Here is an 11,447-nt window from a genome sequence, read left to right on the forward strand (position 1 = left end):
ATGTTCCATGTACAAATTTTTATGTGAACATATGTTTTCAGTTCTCTTGGGTGTATACCCAGGAGTGGAATTGCTAGGACATATGCTGAGATTTGGCTGCTTTTTCTTGATTAAGTGTTCCCCTGGTTGTTGTAAGCTTTTGATTACATTCCAGCGTTCTGAAAAAGTTGATTCTGACAGTTGTGCCACCTTATGCACTGCTTTTGTGGAGGGTCAGACTTTTTTTTATCATATTTTTGGAAACATCTGAAATGAATGGAGCATTCCCTTTCTTTCGGTTTATGTACCTTTGGATGAATCACTTATTGCTAAAATGAGACAAGACTGAAACTGTGGAAATCTCATTTACATAAATAAGTTAACAAAATATAAAAAGTTTAATTATAACAATGTCACTCACTTCTGTAAACATCAGCTGAATTGAATCAGCCAAAACCACATTATAATAAATAATAATTCTATTTTAATTTTCTATTTGTTGGGTATCTTCTATTTATCCTTCTAGATCTATACCATTCTCTTTTATCTTACTTTCTGCCTGGAGGCTGACCTGTGTGGACTGTATCAGCATACTTGCCTTCTTGCTTCCAGCTGGATTTTACCAATGACTACTTCTTGGCAGGAGATTAGAAGAACAGAAGACAAGGATATTTATTCTCCCTGCTCCTTCCCTGAAAAATTACCTCTCCTTTCAAGGTAACCCTATCTATACTATCTCCTGGTAAATGCTCCCTTTTATTCCTTTAGGCCCAAAGATATTGACAGCTTTCTTGTTAGTATTCTCAGGGTATTACACTATCTTTGGTTTCTTTACCTCTTGCTCACATTTGTAAATAGTTTATTTATTACACATTTCTTGACCTTTTAACCTAATGCATGCCATGTGTTTCTTGCCATGTGGCCATAGGTAGTTGCTGTGAATAATTCAGTCCATCTGTGGCCAATACAATTATGTTCCTCTTCAATTCTGTTAAAATAAAAGAGATAATACTACCTAACTTGTAAAAGGATTTGTTGGACCAGCACTTGTCCAATATGGTAGCCACTAGTCATATTTGGCTAAATTTAAAGTAAATGAATGAAATAAAATTTGAAACTTAATCTCTCAGTGACATAAATCGTATTTCAAGTTCTCAATATTCACATGTCTAGTGGCTACAACATTGGACAGAGATAGGACATTTCCATCATTGCAGAAAGCAATGCATTAGACAGTTATTTGTATAGTAAGTATGCAATTTAAAATCTACACTGGGACAACATTTATAGTTTTGAAAACTATTTATAAAATGGAAATTATTTTTCTTATATTCATTATCCTATAAAATCAGTCCATTCAAAAATTATTTTCAAAAATAAATTTTTTCTTAAAAGTATTAATAAATACTATATATCTGACCTATGTAGACTGAAGCAAATTTTTTAAAGCTTATTTATGTTCAGTATCTGAACATTAGAAATAATATAAGCATAATGTATTCGATTGACTTCAAACATAGCTGCTATGTTGGTTTCCTGTGACTGCCATAACCAAATACCGCAAATATGGTGACTTAAAACAACACAAATTGACTGTCTCACAGTTTGAGTCCAGAAGTCCAAAATCAAGGTATCAGTGCTTCCTTCAGAGGCTCTAAAAGAGATTCTGTTCCTTGTCTCTTCCAGCATCTGACAGCTGCCAGCATTCCTTGGCTTGTGACTACATATGCCTCAATCTTCACATGGTTTTTCTTTCTGTTTGTATGCCTCTCCTTTGTGTATCTTTTATAGGAACACTTGTCATTGAATGAGGGCCCTCCTGGATAAGACAGGATGATATCCTCATCTCAAGACCTTTAACTTAGTTGCATTTGCAAAGATCTCTTTTCCAAGTAAGGTAACATTCACAGTTTCTGGTAATTAGGACATAAGCATTTATTTGGGGGCCGCTATTCAACCCATGGTAGAGTTTTTTGCATATTATATGCCCTTGTGGCTTTTCTAATCAAGAGATGAGGGTAAACTCTATCTGGTCTGACCTTGGGACTTGCTTTGACCAATAGAATGCAGCAGACATGACATTCTAGGACTTTTGGGTCCAGTCCTACAATGGTCACATAGCCTCTGCTTTTGATCAGAGGGAAAAACAGCTGCTATGTAAGGAAGTTCACTTATTGTCCTGGAGAGAGTGGCTACATGGAGAGAAAAAAAACTCTGAAGATGAAACACTATGGAGGGATATAGAAAGAGACCCAGCCAGTCCCTGAACTACAGGTAAAAACTGGAAGAACAATGGTACTATTTATGGAGGTTAGAAGAGCGATAAGCAAATTATTATTGAGGACTGGAGAAGAATGCCCAATATTAAATAGTGGGGAAACATTTGAAAAAAACCATTATGTGCAGAAATCTAAAGATAAAAAATATACCTAAGGAGTCTGTGGAACTGGCTAAGCAGGTTTCCAGGCAGAATTCTGAATGTGCCAATTGGCTTCTAATATGGTGTGTCTGTGTCCCTACCCAAATCTCATCTTGAATTGTAACTCCCACAATTCCCACATGTCGTGGGAGGAACCTGATGGGAGGTAATTGAATTATGGGGAGGGTCTTTCTTGTGCTGTTCTCATGATAGTGAGTAAGTCTCATGAGATCTGATGGTTTTAAAGACAGGAGTTTCCTTGCACAAGCTCTCTTCTCTTGTCTGCTGCCATGTGAGACATTCACCTTCCACCAGGATTGTGAGGCTGCCCCAGGCATGTGGAACTTTAAGTCCATTAAAGTTCTTTCTTTTGTTGTAAATTGTCCAGTCTTGGGTATGTCTTTACCAGCAGCATGAAAACAGACTAATTGGTACCAGTAGAGTGGGGCATTGCTGAAAAGATACCCAAAAATGTGAAAGCAACTTTGGAAATGGGTAACAGGCAGAGGTTGGAACAGTTTGGAGGGCTCAGAAGAAGACAGGAAAATATGAGAAAGTTTGGAACTTCCTAGAGACTTGTTGAATAGCTTTGCCAAAAATGCTGATAGCAGCATGGGAAATAATGTCCTGGCTGAGGTGGTCTCAGGTGGAAACCAGAAACTTGTTATAGGAACGGGAACAAAGGTGATTCTTGTTATGTTTTAGCAAAGAGACTGGTGGCATTTTGCCCCTGCCCTAGAGAGATGTGAAACTTTGAACTTGAGAGACATGATTTAGGGTATTTAGCAGAAGAAATTTCTAAGCAGCACATCATTTAAAATGTGACTTGTGTGTTGTTAAAAGCATTTGGTTTTATAAGAGAAGCAGAGCATAAAAGTTCAGAAAATTTGTAGACCGATAATTCAATAGAAAAGAAAACCCCATTTTCTGAGGGGAAATTCAGGCTGGCTGCAGAAATTTGCATAAGTAAGTAGGAGCTGAATGTTAATCCCCAAGACAATGGGGTAAATGTCTCCAGGACATGCCAGAGGTCTTCGTGGCAGCCCCTTCCATCAGAGGCCTGGAGGGCTAGGAGGAAAAAGTGGTTTCATGGGTGGGGCCCAAGGTACCCATGCTGATTGCAGCCTAGGCTGTGGTTCAGGCTGTGGCTTCCGAGGGTACAGGCCTCACGTCCTGGCAGCTTCCATGTGGTGTTGAGCCTGCCAGTGCACAGAAGTCAAGAATTGGGGTTTGGGAACCTCTGCCTAGATTTCAGAGGATGTATGGAAACACCTAGATGTTCAGGCAGAAGTTTGCTGCAGGAGTGGGGATCTGAGGGAACCTCTGCTAGGGCAGTGAGGAAGATAAATGTGTGGTCAAAGCCCCCACACAGAGTCCCTACTGTGGCAATGTGTAGTTGAGCTGTAAGAAAAGGGCCACCATCCTCCAGACCCCAGAATGGTAGATCCACCCACAGCTTGCACTGTGTGCCTAGAAAAGCCACAGACACTCAATGCCAGCCATGAGGGTAGCCAGGAGGGGGACTATACCCTGCAAAGCCACAGAGGTAGAGCTTCCCAAGACCATGAAAACCTACCTCTTGCATCAGTGTGACCTGGATGTGAGACTGGAGTCAAAGGAGATCATTTTGGAGCTTTAAGATTTGACTGACCCACTAGATTTTGGACTTGCATGGGGCCTATAGCCCCTTTGTTTTGGCCAATTTCTCTCATTTGGAATGGCTCTTTTCACCCAATGCCTGTACCCTCATTGTATCTAGAAAGTAACTAACTTGCTTTTGATTTTACAGGCTCATAGGTGGAAGGGACTTGCTTTGTCTTAGATGAAACTTTGGACTGTGGACTTTTGAGTTAATGCTGCAATGAGTTAAGACTTTGGGGGACTGTTGGAAAGACATGACTGATTTTGAAATGTGAGGAAATGAGATTTGGGAGGGACCAGGGACAGGTTGATATGGTTTGGCTGTGTTCCTACCAAAATCTCATCTTGGATTGTAACTCCCACAATTCCCATCTGTCGTGGGAGGAACCTGGTGGGAAGTGATTGAATTATGAGGGTGGGTCTTTTCTTGTGCTGTTCTCTAGATAGTGAATATCTCATGAGATCTGATGGTTTTAAAAAATGGGAGTTTCCCTGCACAAGCTCTCTTCTCTTGTCTGCCATCATGTGAGTCATGCCTTTTGCCTTCCACCATGATTTTGAGGTCTCTCGAGCCACATGGAAGTATAAGTCCATTAAACTTCTTTGTTTTGTTAGAAATTGCCCAGTCTTGAGTATGTCTTTATAGCAGCATGAAAATGAACTAATACAGCCTCTTATACTACATATTATAAGGCATTGCAAAAATGACATTGACTAAAGAGGAATGATTCCATTTTCAAGTAAATTTAGAGAAAATATTTCCCACTGAGGGCTTGCTAAGTTGGAAAATAAAATATTTTCTCTTTCCCACATTCTTGAATTAGAAAAATGTTCTAAAAGTGAGAAAGGGCCCCAGGAAAAAGATAGAATTCAGGACATTGTCAATAAGACATTGCCTTAGTGTAAAGATCAAATCAACAGTGTAGTTACAAGATTCCTAATTTAACTCAGTGCCTTGTCAACCTTCTCAGCTAGACAAAACAGCTTGTAAAAATTTTAAAAGTATTGTTCCACAACACTGACTCAAAGCCTGCATTAGAGAGGGGCTTGTCTTGAAGAGATTTGTATGTGTGACTTTTTCACTTATAATTTGATTTATTTGATTTCAGATTTAGACTTTGATACACAGGAAGCACACTAAATTTCTTAAGGTTTATATCAGCTTGAACTAAAAAGTACATGGAAGGTGCAAAATGAAAAAAAGGTAGTTTTTTTCATTTCATTGTTCTCTGAGCCCTCAACTTGCTTTGCAAAAGGTAGACTGAGACAGCTACATGATGGCGAACATGAAAAATTTCTTGGGAACAAAGGAAATATGATTCAGAGGGTAGAGCCCAGAGCCCAGCAGACAAAAATATAAGCTATTAGAAGCAATGGATTAGATAATCACTTCTATATAGCAAAACTCAACCCAAATCAAGAAACATTCCTTGCTTCCAGATTAGGGGACACAGATAAGATAAGCCTGGCTGTATTTCAGAATTTCTATTGGCTGCTGACTACTATGTGCCTTCATTTCTCCATGTTATAAATGAGTGTCTAATGTGGTTATTCTGTTCTGTCTTAACACTATATTGCTGGGCATGGAGGTACAGATAACTTGCGTTTTTGCTTCACAGTTCATATCAAAAGGAGCTGCACTTATGAAATTTCATGCATATCCATATGATCCCAATGCAGATCAAGAGATATTGGGCATAGAATTTGATACAATTTGTTGAGACTTCAGGTGTCTTTGGAGCAGTTGACTGTATGTGAATTTTTGTAGCCAGAGAGCAGACTGTGGGAGATTGTATGTAACTATGGTCAGTAAGAACTATTCGTGCACTTGCCAGTTCTCTGACCAAGAGAGCACGTCTATTTACCCACACCTTGAATCAGCATGGAACTTGTGATATTTTTGACAAGTTTAATGCAGCAGAAGTCGTATTCTTGGATTTTTGATCCCAGGCATTCTAATGTCGTACGGCTTCTTTTTTAGCTCAGAGAGGAAACAAGCAGCTATATAAAGAACCCATGTAAAGAGAGAGCATGTGCAGGAAAAGAGGCCCCAGAGTATAAGAGCCTATGAAGGGAGAGAGAGAGAGAGGATCAGCCAGGTCTCAGCCACTTCAGTCAAACATTTGGGAAACATGACATGTGTACAAAGCTATCATGATTCTCCAGCCAATGCACATGCTGCAGAAATGAGCTTTCCCTTTTGAGCACTGCTGGAATTCCTAAACAACAGAATTATGAGAGTTAAATGATTGTCTTAAGTCAACAGTGTGAAGCAGGTTCACTGTGCACTGATTACCAAGTTGTTTGAGTCCAGTGAGAAAGAACACTCACATACAAGTTCACGAAGCAGGCTTATTACTTACAGATAGTGAACAAGGGACATCAGAAGCCTAGGATTCACTATGAATCAGTCCTCTCTCTATAGGCAGCAGAGGGGTGTCATACACCCATAATTAAGTACATGGTTTATTTTAAAGAGTGCAGTTTACTTTGCTGGGAATTAACAGCAAAGAAAAGAGAAGGTATTGAGTCCCTAGTAATTGTACAGTTTACAAAAAGTGAATTGATGACTGCCATTAAATAAATTATGTATCACAAAACAATGTTGAATAGATGAATAAACAAAATGACTGAGGAGTGACAGTGAGCAGGAGATTTGTGTCTCTATTAAGTAAAATAAAGATTATTTTTCTTGCAAATGGTCTTTTTGGAAAACTTTACATAAATGAACATGGACATTTTTGTCACTTCTTCCTTGAAACCATGCAAATATGCAACTGAAACACAGGGTATGATGCAGGTTAATAATACAAATCACCAAGCTCATTATCACTGAGAGTCACAAAGATGCAGAGAGAACACACACCTTAACCGATCAGAACTACTTAGCATGGTTTTCACAGTTAAATATTCTAGTTCTATGATAAATAGATAAAAAACTTTGATAATAAATTATTTTATAGATTTGTCACTTGTATGAAATAATGCACCTATGCCTTCAATATTTCTTACTGATGACCTCTTTTCTTTTTTTCTGTCAATATGTCATATTTCAGTTTTGACATTTTAAACCCTTTGGTTTGATGAGAGGTTTTTTCACCCTGGAAAAATGCATGTGGTTGGATTCAGGAAGAGTAAGGGGTTTGTTCTTGGGTCCATTGGGAGGAAAATGATAGTGGTGAGAGATAAGAGGAGAACTAGCAGAGGGATATCCTGTAGGCAGGTATGTTTAGGAAAAAGAACATATGGAGGGTAAGGACTTGGATTCTTAAAAATATATATTTAATAAATTCAACTTTTATTTTAGATTCAGGTACATGTGCAGGTTTTTTACATGGGCATATTGTGTGATGCTGAGGTTTAGGGTATGAATGATCCCATCGCTCAAATAGTGGGCATAGTACCCAGTAGGTAGACTTTCGTTCTCTTGCCTCCCTCCCTGCAACCCCTAGTAGTCTCCAGTGCCTATTCCTATGTTTATGTCCATGAGTATCCAACATTTAGCTCTCACTTATAAGTGAGAGCATGTGGTATTTGGTTTTCTGTACTTGCCTTAATTCACTTGAGAACCTGGATTCTTTAAAGACACCCCACACCCCAACTAAAGTCTCTTAGGGCAAATTTGCATGTGCTCTGATATACTCAGACTCTTTTGAAGAGTGCTAGTTTACATTATCTTACATTTGGTAATCAAGCTTTTTAATTGTTTATCCACAATGGGTTAATAGGCATTACACTGTCACAGCCTACAATGTTGATACATTCATTTCTGCCCAGGAAGGCTATTTTGTGTGATTCTCAGTTTTGTGACTTTAAATTAGATGAGACTTCAAATTTACACATTTTCTTCTATCTCTCTGTGTTTTATTACATGGTTAAGCGCTTTAAGATTTATTGAATCCAGGTGTTTTATTTCTCAATAATCACCAGAACTCACCTAATTTGATTATGCCAATCTGTTATTTTCAAGAATTGTGTTTAAAAATTTCGTTTCCCAGTTAATATTGTATTTATGTGGCTTTCTTGATTTAAAAATATATTAAGAAATGTAATTTTATGAAAGATCATTTGAGAAAGTTTGCTGAAGCATTTTTTTCCTTATGATATAACACAGCTTAATAACAAAGAATGTTTTCTAGAGTAATATTTGCAGCAAATTCTAAAACACATTGCTTGCAGTGATCTCCACCCTTTCCTCATGAATACAAAACAGAAACAGTGTGTTTCTGTTTTTCTGGGCATAGAAGTGGATAGCACAATGATGTAACTCCTTATTCACAACATCATTGGAGCCCCACATTAAAAACATTTTTGCTTAAATAATGAGCATTTTTGCTCTTCCATAAAGAACCCACATGAGACACAAAAAATGCTTTTCCCAGATGGTCCCTTTTGCATTAAAATTACTAACCCAGACATCAAAAGCAAACAATAAAAGTGTTGAAATATGTAATTTGGGCCAAAACAACAGAGCCTTGAACTTCCATGGGCTGCGCAATTTTAAGAGAACAGCTGGGTGTGCACAGGCAGTCAGCCCAGCTATGACTCTCAACCTTGTGTTTCTTTTTCTATATAGTCACTATGGGTACAGTTTCCTTCTTTTCAAAATGGAAACATGGTTATAATCATTCTTGAACTTGAGAAAGGCATAGGCATTTCCGTACCTTTTATAAAGGGGGAAAACCGTTTTTAGTATTTATGGTGTAATCAGTCGTTTTTGTTTCGCTATTCATTTGCCTTTTTGCGGGTAAAATAACCAGTATTTTTCTTGGGAAACTACCTCTTTCTCCACAGAATCAACCATGGGTGTTCCAGAAGACATATAGCCTAGATTTCAAGTCCTCTAGGAATCAGCCATATCTAATCTAATCACAACTTCAATCATTTTTTCAGGATACAGCCACAGAGCTGGAGGTACTGATCCAAGGAAGTTTCAGTATCAGCCATGCACTAAGTCCAGAATGAGTGCTCCTCTGTCTGATTAAGGCCCTGACACTGAGTTAGGGTTGTCAATGCAGGCTCTTCTCCCTTATCGCAAATTCTGTCTTGGGACTTAATTGCCTTTGCTGGTCATCTCCACCAGGGCTTTGGAGGCCCATCAGGCCATTTTGACAACTCTGAACTTGAGAGTGGGAGTCTGAGTTGGATACTCACTTGAGGAGGGCTATGAGACTCCATCAACTCAAAGGGTCAGAGCCCTGGGGCTAGAACCCGCAAAGATCCAACTATCTCTCCTTATCAGCTCACATGGATGGTTATTTTCTTTACATGTATATCATACAGGGGACTATTTTGGGATTTCCCCATCCATGCTGGAAAAGAAGCCAGCTCCAAAGACAAGCTGACCTTTCCATCATCAGAGAGAGAAAACTATCAACAGATTTTAAGGAACCTGTTACCAGTTTAAAAGAAAATAGTACTATATATACATATTATTTATAGTGCATCTTTAAAAGAGTAGAGTATAAATATTTAATTTTTAAACTATAATGATTGCTTCCTGCTCTTCTCCTCCTTCACGGGCTCCCTGGAGTCCTTGCAAGCTGGCCAGGATGTCTCAGGCTGAGTCTGAGAAAGCTGTGGAAGATGCTAAGCACCTTAAGACCAAGCCAGGGGATGATGAGTTGCTGTTCATCTATGGCCACTACAAACAAGCAACTGTGGGCAATGTAAATACAGAATGGCTTGGGATGTTGGACTTCAAGGGCAAGGCCAGGTGGGATGCCTGGAATGAGCTAAAAGGGACTACCAAGGAAGATGCCATGAAAGCTTACGTCAACAAAGTTGAAAAGCTAAAGAAAAACACGGAATGTAAGAGACTGGATTTGATTGCCAGCCATGCGTTTATCCTAAGCTGAGACAATGCCTTGCTTTTTCTAATACTGAAGGTGTCGGGAATTAGGGAAAATAACCAGTTAACCCAGCTCTTCAAGGCTGCTCACCACAGAACTCTAACAGATTAGGTGCTGAAATGATTACTGACCTTCCTTGAGTAGTTTTTATCTGAGATCAGTTAAAAGTGTATTTGTGACTTAAAAAATTATAATTAACAGAGGTTTTGGATAATTAAGGAGCAACCTCAACAAGTTTCTGAGATCCATTATTATAGAAGCATGGAGTAACAATAGGACATTCCAGCTAACAGAATCCTGAACACAAGATCATTTGTTGTATTTATTATATATTTGCATGCACACTGCAAGATCTTAATAAATTCACTAAGGAGTCGTAACCTTTGCTTTCTAGGAATCTTGAATACGAAGTTAAAAGAATGGCATTTTCATGATCATCCCAGTGTAAATCTGACACACCTCAGCATTATTAACATTCTTCCAGATAAGATCTGAATTTCCTTCCACTTTCACTGTGGGTATTGGAAGGGCAATGAGTAGAAAACAACAACTTAGGGAATGCGCAAACATGGAATTGGAATTTGTAAACCATATTCAGGAAGAGACAGCTTTGGCTAGAACAATAGTTTTAGTGGTTTAATGGTTTTTAATGTTTTTTGTAAGGGTTCTGTTTGGATGTTTCAGGCTTCTTTGAACTTCCCACTGGCACATGGGGAGTGGGCATCAAGTGGATGGGGCTGTGATGTTCTTACACACTACAATGAACTGAATGCTTACATTTCCCCCAAAACTTATATGTTCAAATCCTAACTCCAAATGTGATGGTATTGGGAGGTAAGGCCTTTGGAAAGTGATTAGATCATGACGATGGAGCCCTCATGAAAGGGACTAGTGCCCTAAAGTAACCCCAGTTAGCTCTCTGGTGCTCCTTCTGCCAGGTGAGGATATAATGAGAAGGCAGCAGTCTGCAGCCTGGAAGAAAGCCCTCGCCAGAACACAACCTTGCTAGTACCCTGTGTTAGTCTATTTTTGCATTGCTATAAAGAAATACCTGAGGCTCAGTGATTTAAAAAGAAAAGAAGTTTAATTGGCTCACAGTTCTGCAGGCTATACGGATGCATGGTGCTGGCATCTGCTTCTGGTAAGGAACTCAGGAAGCTTACAATCATGGCAGAAGGCAAAGAGGGAGCCAGTGTTCTCACGTGTGAGAGTGGTAGCAACAGAGAGAGAGGTCCCAGACTCTTTTAAACAGCCAGGTCTCACATGAACTAACTGAGCGAGAACTCATTTACTACCAAGGGGATGGTGCTAAACCATTCCTGATAGTTTCACCTCCATGATCCAGCCACCTCCCACCAGGCCCCATTTCCAACATTGGGAATCACAGTTCAACATAGATTTGCAGGGAACAAACATTCAAACCATCTAATACCCTGACCTCGGACTTCCAGCCTCCAGATCAGAAGAAATAGATATCTATTGTTTATAAACCAGCTAGGAGGCTGTCAACTTAGAACCTATCTTTTTGGAGTGACCTTGAATACATTTTCTCTTAT

The 11,447-nt window shown here is 39.1% G+C and overlaps 1 pseudogene; it reads left to right on the forward strand.

Moving 5' to 3' along the window:
- Nucleotides 1–10,989, forward strand: LOC116549688 (annotated as a pseudogene).
- The last annotated feature ends 458 nt before the right edge of the window (nucleotides 10,990–11,447 follow it).

This window comes from Sapajus apella, unplaced genomic scaffold, assembly GCF_009761245.1.
Source record: "Sapajus apella isolate SASKATOON/1434 unplaced genomic scaffold, GSC_monkey_1.0 scaffold6, whole genome shotgun sequence".
Taxonomy (NCBI): domain Eukaryota; kingdom Metazoa; phylum Chordata; class Mammalia; order Primates; family Cebidae; genus Sapajus; species Sapajus apella.